General features: G+C 47.2%; 1 protein-coding gene and 1 long non-coding RNA gene across 4 annotated transcripts in view; one reads left to right on the top strand and one right to left on the bottom strand.

Annotated features, from left to right (window-relative positions):
* The window catches only part of FRMD4A (FERM domain containing 4A), a 647,838-nt gene that overhangs the window by 364,161 nt on the left and 266,464 nt on the right, over positions 1–17,213 (bottom strand). The gene's annotated exons all lie outside the window — the stretch shown is intronic.
* On the top strand, positions 9,811–12,571 carry LOC138845001 (uncharacterized). Its single transcript, XR_011381564.1, has 2 exons — positions 9,811–9,966; positions 11,192–12,571. It is a non-coding gene; the product is annotated as an uncharacterized lncRNA (long non-coding RNA).

The raw sequence follows: 17,213 nt of genomic DNA, 5'->3' as shown, positions 1-17,213 counted from the left end.
GCTGAAATGAGGAACTCAACCCAGGAATTCCATATGGGTGCACGGAACCCAATCATTTGAGCCATCACAACTGCATTTCAGGGTCTGCACGGGCAGGAAGCTGGAGTTAGGAACCACGCATTAAGCACACGCATTCTGATATAGGATGTGGGCATCTGAACCACTAGGCTAACATCTGCTCCTGAACTCTCTTTTTTTTAAATCAAGGTTTCATTCATTCACATGGCCCCAGCTGTGTCCCATAAACATTCCAATAATGGGCATAAGCTAACGATTAACAGAAAGATGTTAGAACCATCTACCCACTGAAGTCTATATTTACAGGCAATTTAGGAGAATCTTTATTAATGGGTCCCTTATGCATTTGTGTGTGATGCAACCAAAGGACACCTGTTAGGTGAATGAAAATCAAAACCACACTGAGCAAGAATGAAGGGTCATTCAGCCAAACATCCGCTTTAGTAAACCCTTCCTTTGGTCTTGCAAAAAGATAGCCAAGCCATGAAAGGGTTGAATCTTGAAAGACTCTGGACTATGACACTGCATCAGATGTGGAGTGTATAAAATTGATAACAGTTGTCAGCTACAAAAGCTCAACTCCACCACGCTCAGAAACGGATCTCATGAATGATCAGTGGTGTAGGCAATAAAGGCCCTCCGAATTTTCATTGTGTGCTGAAGTACGTGAGAGATAAAAGAACTCTGGGCAAGGCTGCAGAGTCCCCTGTGACTTGGTGGAGCCAGGACTCCAACTTGGATCATTCAAGCTGACCACAATGTCTCACTAAATTTATGATTGGCACCTACCTTGTTCTGTTGCAAATCTGTGTAGGTCACTGGCCACGTCTAGACCAAGCCATAATAATATCAACTTTCAGAACATCAATTCTTGAGCATTTTTGAAAGGGACAGTGTAGACATCATTAATTTCCCCATCAAGCTAAAAAAAAATTGCAGAAGAGCATCCAACAAACGCATTTAGTCAGTCTGCCATAATTAAACACACTATTTCCTGAGCTTGTGGATTTCTACCGGGTTTATGCTGAGATGGTAGCAATTTTTTCATGTGCTGTAAGATCTTAATCCTGTGGCTGGACATGCTGAAGGTCATACATTGTCAGAAGGCTGCGTTACAGAATGTGACTGGTACTTCGCCTGGTCATTACTGAACAACTTGTATTGTTACTCAGTAAGATTCCTTTTGTTCACAATAGGGCATTGCATATGTTACGCCAGAAGCAGATCTTCTGCATTTAAGAATTTGCTTTCCAACTTCTCAGTCAGAACTTACTGCTTTCTCACAAGACCTACCATCTCAACTAATCTTTACTCTGTGTCAGGTACAGTCCTAAATGCCTTAGAGATAGGAGCTTATCCGGGGCAGGCGTTTGAGACACCCACATCCCCTATCAGAAGGTCTGGGAGTGTGAGTGCTGGTTCTGCTCCTGATTCCAGCTTCCTGCCAATATGTGCACCCCAGGTAACAGCGGGTGATGCCTCCAGTAGCTGGGTCCCTGCTGCTCAAGTGGGAGACCTGGCTTCAGTTCCTGGCCCTCAGCTTTGGCTTGGATGTTGGGGGCATTTGGGGCGTGAACCAGAAGATGAGAAATCTGTCTCTCAATCTCTTTTTCTCTCTGTTCTTTGATAAAATTCAATAAAATAATTAAAACAATAAGAAAGGACCATATAGTGGTTATCCTTTCTACTGTCCTCTTTTTTCCACATGGGAAAATTCAGAAGCAGAGAGGTTAAGTCACTTGTTCAGAGTCACACAACCAGTCAGATGGCAGAACCTCCAAAGGCACCCAACACTCCGGCTTCCAGTCACTGATACAACCATGACACTGGGCTTGTGTACAACATTCTAGTTTTCATGAACAATCGCCTGCTCCCTGTCACTGAGGGAAAATCATTCTTCTGTTGAACAAGACAGAGAGTTCTTGTGGGGCAGCAAAGCTGGTGAAAAGGGGTGTGTGGCAGGGAGCTGGGGGGTGGTTACTGAATAATGTTTGGTATTCATTTACAAGATAATCTCAATAGCATCTCCATTGTGTAATGGAGACATTCAATAATGGCACTAAAGGAATTCAGTTGAAGTTAATATTGGAGCGAAAAACACAGAATTATGCAATACTTGAATTTGGGAGGAGTGTAACATTCAGTTGAGACTATAACCGCATTTTGGAGATTAGGGAACAGGCCTCAGGGACCTTGGCCTCATTTGACTTCTTCGTTAAAGGCCACGCATGGAGCCAGCGACCAGAATCCAGACTTCACAACTCCAGGTAGAGAACTCTTTCTTATTTTACTCCCCAGCAGAAGAACTGGGGGCTCCTCCTCAGCCACAACCAACTGAGGTGCATCATCTGCCCAGTCTGCAAGATTATTCTCCACAGGGATCGGGTCGGACGAGACAGGAGCTTAGTCCTACAGGGATCCTGTGGTGTCACCATTCCCGCAGAGCTGTTCTGCTTAATGAGGTGTCGAGGGGAAAAGGCTGGGAAGGAAATAGAGAGGCAATGAGAAGGCAGGCAAGATGACTATTACCCACAGGCCTAGAGAAATGTATTTCCCGGGGCTGCAAAGTTAGCACACGCCAAGCCTTCAGAGTGGAATAACTATTCTAGTTGCTCTTAATTAAAGGAATTATATGACTCCCTTGTGAGGAAGTGAAATGACTTAGTTTTTCATAACGAAGCTTTTAAAGCAGCAACTTGCATTACTTTGAACAAGTCGTGGAGCAGACGGAGTTCTGCTCATGTCTTCTTTTTTGTTTTGTGCGTCGCCTGCTGAAATTGGGCAATCAGAACAAATGGAGAATACTTCTGCTTTCTCCAAGCACAACCGAGCTCATTCTGCCCTTCAGACCCGTCAGAGCTGCTGTTAGGGAGGCTTCGCTTGGTTCCTTCTAACTGTTTTCAAAAAGCCTTTCTTAGGATGGTCTTCGAAAGCCTTTTTTGTTGTAGTGCTTGCAGTATCCCCACATCTGAGTGCACAGATGAATTTTCTGCCAGGAACATTTTCACCATTATCCTTCTGCCTGCTTACAAATTAGTTTTCCGCACCAAACAGGAAACACATTATGATCTTCCTACTTGTTAAAGAAAAGTGACAATGAGGAACTATTTACCAATAAGTTCTATGTTTAGGCATACACTCACGAGAAGTGAATCTGTTTGAGCATCAAAGGATGTGACCGTTGATCTTCACAGCAGCGCCACTCATAATAGCGCCCAAGACGCAAACAACGGGTACACTCATCAGAGGCGGGACACATACATATGCGGTAGATTCATACTGGATAACGCAAAACAGGATCAAATACAAGGGGCCTTCAAAAAGCTCACGGACAATGAAAATGGAAGGTGCTTCTTTTGGCGCATCACAATTTCAAAACTCATGCCGTGTTTTTCGTAAGACACATTTTCCTTGACCCCCTGAAGACCCTTTAAAAGCAAAGATTTCAAAATTTTTTGCACTAAACTGAACTTATCTTTTCATTCCACATTCCATGCACTTATTGAAGTAGCCTCCTATAGCAATGGAAATGAATGGACCACTGTTGTGCTCAACAGCATGGATCAATCTTATATTTTTGAGTGAAAGGGACTAGATGCATAAAGGTAGGCATTGTGCAGTTACATTTACACAAAGCTCACACGCAGAGGAAACTAAATTATGCGCGTGTAAGTCAGAACAGGGGCTGTAGCTGTCTGTGGAGGAAGCCAGACGCTGGCTGGGGAGCAAGCCAGGGAACTTGCAGGCTGCTGGAAATGCTGTTTCTTGACACAGGAAGTGACACGGTGTGACTTGTGCTCTGTCCTGACTACAGGTTGTACGTCAATGAGAAATTTACTCAGCAACAAAACAAGCACTGACTCCTCCCTAGTGTGGGGAGCAACTCGGACTAGACTAAGTTACTGGAATTAAGACTTATTCTATGCATCTGCTCTCCCACAATATGGCACTGGGGAGGAGTAAACTTCTACACAGCTGCCTCTCGCCAACTTGAGTGATAAGCTGCAGGAGCTGATCCTGCTCCTGATTGGAGGAGAGCAGCGTACTCGGCGTGTGGGTAGCAGAGTTGGGATTGGTGGAAGAGGACTATAAAGGAGGAGAGAGACAACATGCACCAGGAACATCTGAAGGAACACCTGTGCGGCCCCCGAGAGAGCCGGCCGGCGGTGTGCTGCTCCTCCACGGAAGCGGGGAAAGTGGCAGAGGGTGCCACCCCTCCACGGAGGTTGAGGGGTCGGCAGCCAACCCAGGAAGGACCAGCAGCAAACCCGGGAAGGGCCGAGCAGACAAAAGAACAGCGCAGGGTTTAATGTCGTTCCTCCGCGAGATGAGGGAGCGACACCTAGTACAGAATAAGAAAAGCAACCTGTGCCGTCTTCATAACAAAAATCCATATACAGTTGGCCTTCCCTAGCCTCAAGTTTCACATCTGTGCGTTCAACCAAGGACGCAAAGAGAATGTAGGTAGGCCAGTGATGATTGAGCCTGTAGGGAACACATGCAGACATTTCTCCTTGTCACAATTACTTACACGATAGATTCTAACAACTATTTGCACAGCACTTACATTACAGTAGGTGTGAGCCACATAGCTGAACTGAAGCTGACTTACTGTACACGGGAGGATGTGTATGGCTGTAGTGATTAGCATGTGGAGGCTCTTCTATTTATTGAACCCTGAAGTGAAAGCCTGTTAAGAAAATGAGAGGGGACACTACTTTTCTCTGCTATATTATGCTAAAGAAATGTTTTATAATATTATAAGACATATAGTTAACATGTAAAGCTGTTTCATACTTTTATTAAAGTAATTTCAGGACTAACAAAGCCCGAAGGGTCTAATCTGATGAAATTTTAAGAAAATCAGAGGCACAATTATTTCAATGTATATTACTGAAAGGTGGAAGTCATTTTCAACTCTATTTTTTCTAAGGTGATCTTCCTTTGGTTCCAGCGTTTCTGGTTCCTTAACAGAAGAAATCATTTCTGTTTGGCCAAGGTGATGACCAAACCTTTGCTCTTCATACTGGTGCTCCTGGCTCTCCTTTGATGCAACAAAGATTTAGCTTTGCCGGGAGCACCCTGAAGATTGGTTAAGGGGATGGTTTTGTGGCTGCTATGATGGGGAGAATTCAGATTGATTAAATATGAGAATATAAAATTCCCACCAAACTGTAATTGCTGTTATGCAAGCCATGTTTATCAAGGCTGCTCAGTGGAGACTACCTGGACAAGACAAAGGGAAGAGTCTGTAAGTTGTGGAGTTACAGCCTTGTCCCTCTTTTCCTCCTCATTTCTCAGAAGTTGGGCTTCCATCCCCAGCACTGCTCTCAGACGTGCAGGGGTGACCAGTGACATCCTGATCTGAGTGGAGTTTTGATGGCTCTTGTGTCAAAAGAGCAGTTCTATGAAATTCACTCACTGAATAAAGAATAAGCTGTTTGCTGTGGAAACCACCAGAGAAAACTGCTTTTTTTTTTTTAAACTTCTCTATCCCTTAAACTTTAGCTTTACTTGATATCCTTGTTCAGTAGAAAATACATAAAGAACAGCTCATTAGTAGCTCTGATGTGAAGACTGGCCATAGATTCCGACGTGCTCCAGGTGTAGGAGAGCAGCATCGCACAGTGAGTTCCCCAGACAACAACACGGTCGCTGTGGTCCGGGCTCCAGGGCATGGCAAGAAGTTCTTCGTATGTCTAACTCCCAATATGTATTCCATACACGTTCTCTGTTCTCGCCTCTTGTCTGCAGATGGGAATGTTTACTTGTAAGGAACTCTAGAGGAATTAGCCTTTGCACAGATTTCTAGAGTGTTGGAGGCATGAGTTTGGAGGTAGAAAGAGGAGGAAGGTCGCAGCTCTGAACACTGCAAACCATACTGGAAGAGGGCCCCAGCTAGATCTCCCTATCTGCTCAGGACAGAGACACAGGTTGCCTCTAGTTGTTGATTTGGAGCTTCTAGAATTCAACTCTGAAGTGACTAGCTTGGTGCTACTTATGCAAATAACTGGGAGAGGAAGAAGAGAGCCTTCTACCTAAAGTCCCATCATAGCGTTTCGGCCTCAGCTTGACCAAGTGATTGTTTTGGGTGCCTCCTTTTAAAAGTGGATTCACTGCTGACATTGTTTACAGAGATTCTAACCTTGAGACTTTCAGCTTCAGGGGACTGGGAAGCCCCAAAGACCATGAACACAATGTGGGTAATGAACTTCTGTGCGTGGATCTGGTTAGAGAGCCCATAACTCTTAGCACCTCATCAACAGGGACCACGATATCCAAAAGGCAACATCATTTAAACAGCAGCAACAGCAAAGCAAACAGGAAAATTAAGCAGAAGGGAAGGTAAGTAGGAAAGAAGAACTAGAATCCACAGGCTTTCATACTGGAGTAGAATTTTCATTCATTTTCAAGCATTTAGATGTCAGAGGGTAATGGGGGATGCATGGAAACTGGACATAGTCTTTAACTCAATCTATAATACACAGTCACCAGCTGATTATCAGTTGATGGGGGGAGGTAATTCAAACAGTTCTGTAAATTTCTCTCTCTGATGTGTTTTGAAAACCCCAAAGAAAAACCCCACTGTATTAATCATTAATTGTCCAGAAAGCAAAAGTGATGGTAACATCAAAAGTGAAACTTTAGGGTGAAAAGTAACTTGAGGGTGAAAATTTCCCTTTTGGAAATGTTTCTTCCTCAAATTTTTATTTGTTTATTTATTTATTTATTTATTTGAGAGAGAGAGAGAGAGAGAGAGAGAGAGAAAGATCTTCCATTCATAGGTTCTCTCCAAATGCCTATAAATCAGCCAAGGGCCAAAGCCAGAAGCCAAGAAGTCAATCCAGGTCTCCCAATAAGTGGCAGGAGCCCAACTACTTAAGCTATCATCTCTTGTCTCCCTGGGTCCACATTAGCACAAAGCTAGATTCAAAAGCAGGAGATGGGGATCAAACTCAGGCATTATGAATCAAAGCCAGCATATTACCCGGGGCCTTCCCTGCTAGGCTAAATGCTTGCCCCTTAAATGTATCTTTTTTGTTTTGAGGAATTTCCATGTACAGGAAGTTTGGGAGAATAATACTCTTCCAACTTTTTATAACCATGAGGGGCAAGGTAGTGACATGGAATAGAAAGAGCTTTTGGAATTACACAGAGCACGGTCAGAATTGTGGCACTGTTGCTTCCTCACTGTGGTATCTGGGGCAGACTAGTAAAGTGAGGGCTCAGCTTCCTACACACAAAATGGGACAACAGAACCCACACCGCAGATCAGGGCTGACCAGAGAATAGCAAAGCATGACGTGTTCGGCACACAGCCTAGCACAAAACCACTCAACAAGTAACAGGCATGATTTCTGTTTTGTTCATCAGCAAGATCCAAGATAAAGGAGGAGGTGCTTGAGTCTTTCTCGTACCTCTTCCAACTAACGAAGTTTAACGACAGTAAACAGAGCAATTAAAGCAATTAAAATTACAAGTGTGCAAGGGGAATTTGGGAAGCCAGGCTGTGGCTGTTAGCAGAAGTAAGTAATTAACGGTGAGGTGTAGTTTCTCAGTAGATGGGGTCTTCAAAACACCTTGAGTGCAGGAAACAGGAGCAGTGTGCTGGCCAGCATTGCCGTGAAAGATGGACTCCAACATGAAACTGGAATCTGCCCTGTGTGGTTGTTGGTGCACCAGACAAAAGTGTGTTTCCATGTCTGACGAAACGGAGCCTGAAGTCAAGCTATTTTCTCTCAAGTTTCCTTAAGGGAATATGGGCTTTATCTTTTTTTACCTAAAGGATTTGATTCAGAATGAGGATAATCTCTGCTTTTATTTATTTTTTTTTATTTGACAGGTAGAGTTATAGAAAGTGAGAGAAATACAGAGAGAAAGGTCTTCCTTCCGTTGGCTCAATCCCCTAATGGCCGCCATGGCCGGCGCTGCGCCAATCTGAAGCCCGGAGCCAGGTGCTTCCTCCTGGTCTCCCATGCGAGTGCAGGGACTAAGCACTTGGGCCATCCTCCATTGCCCTCCTTGACCACAACAGAGAGCTGGACTGCAAGAGGAGCAACCGGGACTAGTACCTGGTGCCCCAACCGGGACTAGAACCCAGGATGCCAGCGCCACAGGCAGAGGATTAGCCTAGGGAGCCACAGCGCCGCTTGTCTGCTTTTATGATATGACTTTCTCTTCTTATCACCCCTCCATGCGACCCATCAACAAGTATTCACTGACCCTGTCAATGGGAAGGCAACAACATCAATCTGATTTTTATTTATCTGAAATACAGAGAGGTCAAGAGAGACAAAGAAACAGAGAAAAACACAGAGCGCTCATCTGCTGGTTCACTACCCGGATGCCTATGACGGTGGGGGCAGGGCTGAGGGTGAAACCAGGAACCAGGCACTCAATGCAGATCTCCCACCTGGGCAGCAGGAACCCCATCACTTGAGCCATCGCTACCACCACCTCCCAGGTTCTGCACTGGTGGGAAGCTGGAGTCAAGAATTGGAGCCCAGAACAGAACCCAGGCACTCTGATGTGGGAAGGAGGTGCCTCAACTGCTGGGCTGACCAACTTCTCCCAAGAGTCCATGCTGAGTGTCGGCTATGGCTCCATCATTTATGAATTGCTTGGTGTTTGCCAGTTCTTTAACTTCTCTGTGCCTCGCTTTAATCATCTGTAGAATGGGACTAACAGGATTAGTTTCAGAGTTGTTATGAAGATTACCTGAATGAATACATGTGCACAACTCAGGGCAGTGTCTGGTATGAAGCAAAAGCATATTAAGCATTGGCTGCCCTCCGGTACTGCACCTGTTCCCATGCTCCTGGTTTCTGCTGCTCTGAGAACGTGGCATGAATTGACTCATTTCCCTCAAGGGTTCTGTGTGGTAGGTACTGGATTACCCCATGTTGAAGATAGTGGAACTGAGGGGATTAGAGAGGTTAAATAATGTTCTAGTAATGGTAAAAATCAGCAAAATCGATAAAGAGCAGTCAAGAATGAAAGAAAATACAAATTATTGCTGTGCTCTAATACACAGCAAGTATTTGGTTTTGTGTCTAGTTCCAGGCACACAGGTGCTTAAACCTTTGAAATGGCCTTTCATTTATTTGCTAATGAAATCAGCCCAAGAAAACAGGAGGGGGGCAAGGCAGCTTCACGCTGGGGGCTCATCACCCAAAAGAACAAGCCGGGATGAGGGGCTAGGACTTCTGGCCACACTCCCCTCCTCTGAGTAGAGAGAGGCCAGAGATTGAGTTAGACATCACTCACCAATCATTCAGTCAATCACGAACCTTCTACCAAACCTGGGGGTGACTCCACAGGCCATGGTGCACTTCTGGACTGGCGAACAGGTGCAGGGGCTGAGAAGCTGGTGCACCCAAGGAGGGGACAGAAGCTCTGTGCCCCTCCCCTGTACCTGGCCCTGTGCATATCCCCCAGTTTTAAGTGTTTTCTTCAGTTCTGTGAGTGTGGGGAACCGCATGCTGGCCACCTGTGGGAACTTCCTCACTTTGCTGTTTGCATGGCCTGTTGTAACAACTTGTGCAAAACAAGTTAAGGAAGTGCTGGCTGCCGAGCAAAACAAGTCAAGGAAGTGCTAACCACAGGATGTCCTGAAGACACACAAACAACCCCGATGGAGCAAGATGAACTTTCGTCCTGAGGCACTATGTGCCCTTCGACTTGATTGGACTGTGCCTGCATGGACTGCATGTGAACAGACTTGCCATTGGCTGGGAGCGTCCTGCTAGGGGAACCTTGGGTATATAATGGGGATAGTATTGTGCAGGGAGCGAGGGGGCTTGGCTGCTTTTCTTTCGCCTTGCATCTGGATGAATAAAGTTCCGTGAGAACCGAGTAAGCAGCGATCGTGTCTTTACTACGCTGGACTCTCGCTGGCGAGCGTCCTCAAGTGTGGTGCCGCCACTCGGGAGCGGTCGCTGGAAGAAGGTAAGAGAACTAAAAGCGTGCATACATGGGAATCTAGGTGGGTAGAATAAAGCCCAGGACTATACCGCGATACCGTCGGTGAAGACGGAAAAAAGAAAATATATAGCCGCCAAAGCAGGCAATAAGAGACCCCTAATAGGCGGGGACTAGAACGCCGCTAACAGGGCGGGAGTTGTGAATTAACGCCGGTAATAGGCAGGAGTAGTGAATGAACGCCGGTAATAGGCGGGAGTTATGCATGAATGCTGGTAACAGGGCGGGAGTTGTGAAGGAACCCTGGTAACAGGGCGGGAGTTGTGAATGAACGCCGGATTCAAGGCGGAAGTTGTCTTTAGCAGTAATGGGTAACACTCTGTCCATGACGGAACTGTGTCTGCTGCTGAGCCGCTTATTAAAAATGGCAGGGACGCCTGTCAAGGATCAGGCACTGCGAGCAGACTCGGAACAGATAGCGCGCCTCCTGGATGAGGGGTCTGAAAGGCTAGAAGAGGTCCAAACGGAGTCCATAAGCGGAAACCGTTGTGAGGAGAACGAAGAGGCTTCTAGTGAGGAAGGAGATGTGAGGGCGGGGGATACCGAGCCCCTTCCATCCGCACCTCCGTATCCGGGCTTGGGACCCTTGCACTATCAAGATAAGCCCGGTTGCCAGTGCAGATTTGCTAACTTATCAATAGAAAATGCATCAGCCTGGCGACCTCTCACATCGAGTAAATCTATGGCTGGTGAGCACGATTCCTTACTCGAGGATGGGCCTATACACAGAGGTCCTGCTATAATGAGAGGACAGCTGCGAGGGGAACACGTGGCGCCCCCCAGAATTGGGAGGAATATCATCAGGTAGGACAAGTCTTTCCTGCCATTTTGGATGGTCAGGGTAATCGGGGATGGACCCCTGTGGATCATAAGCTCTTAAAGGAGCTGCAGCAGGCTGTACAATTGTACGGGCCACATGCAAATTTCACAAAAGCAGTTCTGGACAATATAGGGACTCAGGAGTTGGTCCCAGAGGACTGGAAAAATATAGCTAAGGCCGTGCTCGGTGGAGGAGACTTTCTGCTCTGGCTGGCAGCCTATAGAGAACTGGCCAGAAAGCAAGCAGCGGAGAATGTTAGAAACGGCCGAGCTCCCTGGAATGAGGACATGCTCAGTGGGGAAGGAGCATTCAATGATGAACACCAACAGGCAAGGTGCCCTAATGAAGTTTTTTTTTTTTTTTTTTTGACAGGCAGAGTGGACAGTGAGAGAGAGACAGAGAGAAAGGTCTTCCTTTGCTGTTGGTTCACCCTCCAATGGCCACCGCGGCCAGCGCAATGGATTATGTGGAAGGAATTACAAGATAACAAATGGAAAGGGCCCTTCCCTTTATTGAGAAGGGCGGGGGGGCGGTGTTTGTTTCTTTCCACAGGGAGCCACGCAACCTATTTGGACACCAGAAAGGAGGATCCGGCTTCTCGCAAAAGGCCACGACAAGCAGGAGCCCACATAACCACTGGAGGACAATGCCTTGGATCATCCGGAAACAGAGGACTACCAACGGGAGGAACCAGTGAATGCGGCCCAAGGCCAACTTCTAACAGAGAGCGAGTGAAAATTATGAAGAGACTGCTACTTGTGCTTTTAATAGTCTTGCTTTTAGTTTGTATTGGTGGTATTTTTGGAGTGATAATTGGTTATGCATTGCTGATATTTGCGACTATTAATGATAGAACCAATAATGCTGTTTAGAGTATTTTGCTTTGTGATATTTAGCAATATTGTTAGGGGCCAGGATTATGGAGTGTATTGGGGCCTGCTTAGAGCCCTACCCAAGCCCAGATAGAAGTTTGGTCAACCTTTTCTGTAATAGGAAGATGGATCTCTGGCACATGGTCAACCATTAAAGAATGGGCAGCCATAGGAGGTTTCTTTGTGCTGTTACTTTTAGGGTTCATTGTGATTAGCAGGGCTATTGCAGCCGTTGTTCAGCGCCAGCAAGGCAGCAACTTGGTTGTACGTCAGGACATGCTCGCAATGTATCACTCCGACCCTCATAAGGAAGTATGGCTCAGCATGATGGAGCGGTAGTCAATGACGGGTGAGAGCGTACCTAGCAACCTAAGACAGAGCATGGGGCACGCTCCCCAATGTCTCAATGACGGGTAAGCAGGTGACGCGTCTCCGGGAACCTAAGACAGGCACGACTCCATGCCATACTACTAATAAAGAAAAAAGGGGGAGATGTGGGGAACCGCAGGCTGGCCACCTGTGGGAACTTCCTCACTTTGCTGTTTGCATGGCCTGTTGTAACAACTTGTGCAAAACAAGTTAAGGAAGTGCTGGCTGCCGAGCAAAACAAGTCAAGGAAGTGCTAACCACAGGATGTCCTGAAGACACAAACAACCCCGATGGAGCAAGATGAACTTTCGTCCTGAGGCACTATGTGCCCTTCGACTTGATTGGACTGTGCCTGCATGGACTGCGTGTGAACAGACTTGCCATTGGCTGGGAGCGTCCTGCTAGGGGAACCTTGGGTATATAATGGGGATAGTATTGTGCAGGGAGCGAGGGGGCTTGGCTGCTTTTCTTTCGCCTTACATCTGGATGAATAAAGTTCCATGAGAACCGAGTAAGCAGCGATCGTGTCTTTACTGTGCTGGACTCTCGCTGGCGAGCGTCCGGCATGTGAGTTGTTCTAGCAAATCATGTCAATTGAGGAATAAGTTTAGGGAACCCCCGAGCTACAGCTGGGTGGTCAGAAGGAAGGGAGGGTTGAGGCAGGCATGTGGCACAGTAGATTAAGCCACTTGCTCAAGGGGCCCAAGCACCCCCTCATGTCAGAGTGCCAGTCTGAGTCCTATCTGCTGCCAAAGTAGCTTCATGCTGATGCATCCTGGGAGACAACGGATGATACCCCAAGTGCCTGTGGTCCTGGCACCTGTGTGGGAGACACAGATGGAGTTCCCAGCCCCTGTTTTTGGCCTAGGAAAGTACTGGATGTTGCAGGCATGTAGGGAGTGAATGATCAGATGGAAGGTATTTCTCTCTCTCTCTCTGCCTCTCAGGCAAATGAAAATATTCAAGTATTATTTAAAAGAACTACGGAAGGCTTGGACTTACAGCTGGGATCTGGATTTGAGGACAGTCTTGGGAATTGAGCCTTTGATTGGTGAGTGTGACACCAACTCCAGGTAATTAGGGTCAGCATTGAGTTCAACCATTGGACCTCCAGTGGGCAGCACAATATTTGGAGTCTGACCAAAATACCTTGTTTCTAGAGTCCATTGGATCGTTCTTTTTAAATGGAAACTTTTTTTTTTTCCTCCTTGGAGCAGCTTCTCCTTACTGAGTGCCACAAGCCCAGCCCTATCTCTGTAGTCATGCTAGCAGGTGGTGGGTACCTGCCCAGGAGCTGTGTCAGCCCAGCCCCTATCTCAGAGGGTCATCCTATAACATAGTCCACTCTGAGCATGTTTAGAACAATGCGTGGCATGGCCCTGCCAGGTGTCCTGAAAGTCTTTCTCCAGCGGGAGAGAACAAGTTCTGCAAGAGCAAACCAAGGAGGCAGGAGGGTGGACTGCGAGCTCGGCAGGTCTGTTGGTCACCTCGTTCTCTGCTCTCGCTCCCAAGGCCTCCCACTCAGATCCCAGGAAGGGGACCCAGGAATGAAACAGTGCAGTAAGGAGCAGGTTCCTCCACCCTCCATGGTTGACAATGGGCAGAATTGGCAGCCTGGGTGCAGCAGGGGCAGACTCTGTCACATGCACGTGTGTGTGTGTGTGTGTGTGTGTGTGTGTATCACAGCTTCAGGGGAGAATCAGTGGCCTAAACACTAAGCATCTCTATATGAGAGGACCTTGAGCAGAGCAATGCTGGAGAGTCGCCTAGAAAACCACTTTCACAATAGATGGAGTGAATCTTGTTACTCCTCCCACCTACAACTCATGTCTATGGCCTGGGAAAGCAGTAGAAGATGGCCCAAGAACTTGGGCCCCTGCACCCACGTGGGAGACCTGGAAGAAGCTCCTGGCTCCTGGCTTCGGACCAGCCCAGCTCTGTCCTTTGTAGGCATTTGGGAAGTGAACCAGCAGATGGAAGACCTCACTCTCTCTGCCCATGCCTCTCTGCAACTCTGTCTTTCAAACAAATAAATACATCCTAAAAAAAAAAAAAAAGAATAGAAGTTAATTTGGCTCATGGTTCTGGAGGTTGGGAAACCCAAGAGCACGGTGCCAGTACGTGGTTGGCATCTGGTGAGGGCCTTCCTCCTGTGTCACAACACAGCAGAGGGCATCACTGTGGAAGTCAGAGCCAGCGTGCAAGCTTGACTCTCTTCTCCTTTTATGAAGCCATTCATGCCATCACGGGGCGGGGGGCTACCTTCATGATCTCATCTAATCCTATTTCCCTCCCAAATGCACCAGTTACAGGTGCTACCAGCATTTGCATTTAGGGACAAAGTTTCCAACACGTGAACTTTTGAGGGATACAGTGAAAGCACAGCATGCATCTACAAGCCAGGATTGCTGGCAGCCACCAGAACTAGGACCGAGGCGTGCAACAACGGTCCCCTTGGGGAAGCCAGAATAAACCACCCATGCTGATACCTTAATTTTGCACTTCTGCCCCTCCCCCCAGAATTATGAGTAAACTTCTGTCTGTGGCAGTTTGTGTGGGCAGCTGCAGGAAACCAACACACACACCCTAGCCTTCTTCCCAAGCATTCCCAGGGACGTGGAGAAGGATCTTGCAGGGGTTCTGGATCGATGGAGGGGCCAGGACCCCTTAAATACTACTTGGTGACTGTTTTTTCCTCTTTCCTGCTACTACTAGCTGGAAAGGAGGTCACACAGCTATGACACTCCACACAGTGGAATATCTGCAGACGCCCAGGGCCACAGATCCTTGATGGCTGAGCAAGGCTGGCTGACTGTGCCAAAGGAGGTGCCGGTCACCACGGGGCATTCTGCTTCCAGACGACTAGAAGGTCAAGAGTCCAGGGTGGCAGGAAGCACCTTGGACAGCGTGAAAATCGTGCACATCCGAGGGCTCTGTTGTCAGCAAAGGCTGACTGTCCATGGCCCCCAGCTGGAGGCTGGGATGCTCTCTCTGTCATGTCCCTGATTTCCCCAGGGCTTGCCCTCAAGTTTACCTTTCCCACAATCCCTTGGTTCACTGTCTTTTCCCAACTCAGGTAGCTCTTTCTATTTTCTTGAGTACTAGCCTTTACTTATTTATTGGTTACTTTGATGGCCTAGGAGTCACGTATCTTGGAACCCTAAGCAAGGTCATGCCTACATTTTGTAGCTAGACGGTTATGGCATCTGTCCACCTCCATCAAAAAAAGACCCCTGTGATTTCTCAGCACTTCCTATCTTCAGCGTGCTCAGGAATAAACTGTTCAGTCTCTTTGGCTCTGACCTTGTTATCTCACTGCTATGGCTTGGCCATCTCTCCTCATGCTTGGTGACCTTGGGGAGATTGCCTGTTCCAGCACAGCTCTAGATTCAACATAGAAAATTCTCCTTACTTCCCGCAGACATAGCCTCGCCCTAATTTCTCAAGCCCAGCGGAGACCAGGATGAAATTCTTTTTATAATATATTTTATCTTGGGTCCAGTGCCATGACAGTGTGTTATGCTGCCTCCTGCAGCACCAATATCCCATATGGGCACTGGTTCAAGTCCCAGATGCTCCACTTCCAATCTGGTTACCTACCAATGTGCCTGGGAAAGCAGCAGATGATGGCCCAAGTACCTAAGCCTCTGCCAACCCAGAGAAAGCTCCTGGCTTCTGGCTTTGGCCTGACCCAGCACCGATCATTGAAGCCATTTAGGGAGTGAACTGGCAGATGAAAGATCCATCTCTCTCCTTCTTTCTCTGTAACACTGCCTTTCAAATAAATAAATAAATCTTTAAAATATATAAACATTATCTTCAAAAGGTTTTATTTAGTTAGTTGAGAAGAACAGGCAGAGAAAGAGAGGAATAGTGAGCGAGAGAGGGAGAGCATGCACTTATCTATTGGTTCACTCCCTAAATGCGCACAATGGCTGAGGCTGGACCGGGCTGAACAGGAGTCAGGAACTCCACCCAGGTCCCTCCGATGTCATTGACGCAAGCCATGGCCTGTGCTTTCTGTGGTGCACATTAGTGGGTAGCTGGCATTGGGAGTCAAGCCGGGACTTGAACCATGCACTCTGATATGAGATGGGAACATTACTTGGCCAAATGCCCACCCTGCTGAGACTTTTTCTCAGGCGCTACTGGAGACTGAACAACAGCACACAGAGAAATGAAAACTGTTCTAGAAGTGTGGGTCCTTCCTAGAATCTACTGCACTTCCAGCGTCCCACCTGGTATCTGGACGGTCTGCAGCAAGGGCATTCAGTCCAGCAACCCTGCATGACAATGCATTGGTGGCTCTGCCTTTGCAGAGGCCACCCTCCTGTTCATGGCTGCAGGATCTGTGTGCCCACAGCCGCGGTCAGATCCTCAGTAACAGGAGCAGGGCTTACACTGGCTTCCTCCTGACTCCCCACAACCTCCTGCCTGTGCTGTTTCAGGGACACACATGTGTGCACATGCACATGTGCACACGCATGCACACACGCAAGGCCTAAAGTGGTGAACTGCACACCCCCAGCAGGCACTGCACGATCTCCAGTCTTGTCTGTTTTCTCACGAAGCTTCTGAAACAAGTACTAAAGGATTCAAAAAGTATCAATAATGCCTACCTTCATTTTACAGATATTTGTTCTTTTCTATTTTAAAATGCCAACTTCATTTCCCTTTTTACATTGAAAGATGAGAAACAATAAGGATTCCCCCCCCCCCCAATATTTCTCCAGTAGCAGCCTCTAGCCAAGTCACTACTCCCTTGTAGTCCTCTTGGCTGAGTGACATCATTTACTTACCATTGGCTTTCAAACCTGCTGCTCACTCTTCTTCTGTCCTATCCAAACCCACAGCCCACGGGAGACCGCCCCTCCATCTGGCAAGGTTCATTCACGTGCAAATCATCAGGCATTTCAAAGGTTCTGCTAAGCTCTTTGCCACTGCTTTGTTTCCAGAGGGAAGACTTTGAGAGAGATCTTGCTGTGTGTACCTCATAAACTGACAAAACAATGAAAAAAGGTGCTGCCTGTGGGTAGTCTGGGGGAAAAAAAAAACCATTGTTCCTGGCATCTCCCCAAGTAGCAAGTGAGGTTTCTATGCCTCTATTTCGCCTTGCTAGGTCTGGCAGGCTGTTTGACATAAAACCTTGAAGC

The sequence above is a fragment of the Oryctolagus cuniculus genome, chromosome 13 (assembly GCF_964237555.1).
Source record: "Oryctolagus cuniculus chromosome 13, mOryCun1.1, whole genome shotgun sequence".
In the NCBI taxonomy this organism is placed as follows: Eukaryota; Metazoa; Chordata; class Mammalia; order Lagomorpha; family Leporidae; genus Oryctolagus; species Oryctolagus cuniculus.
This window is presented reverse-complemented; position numbering and strand designations above follow the sequence as displayed.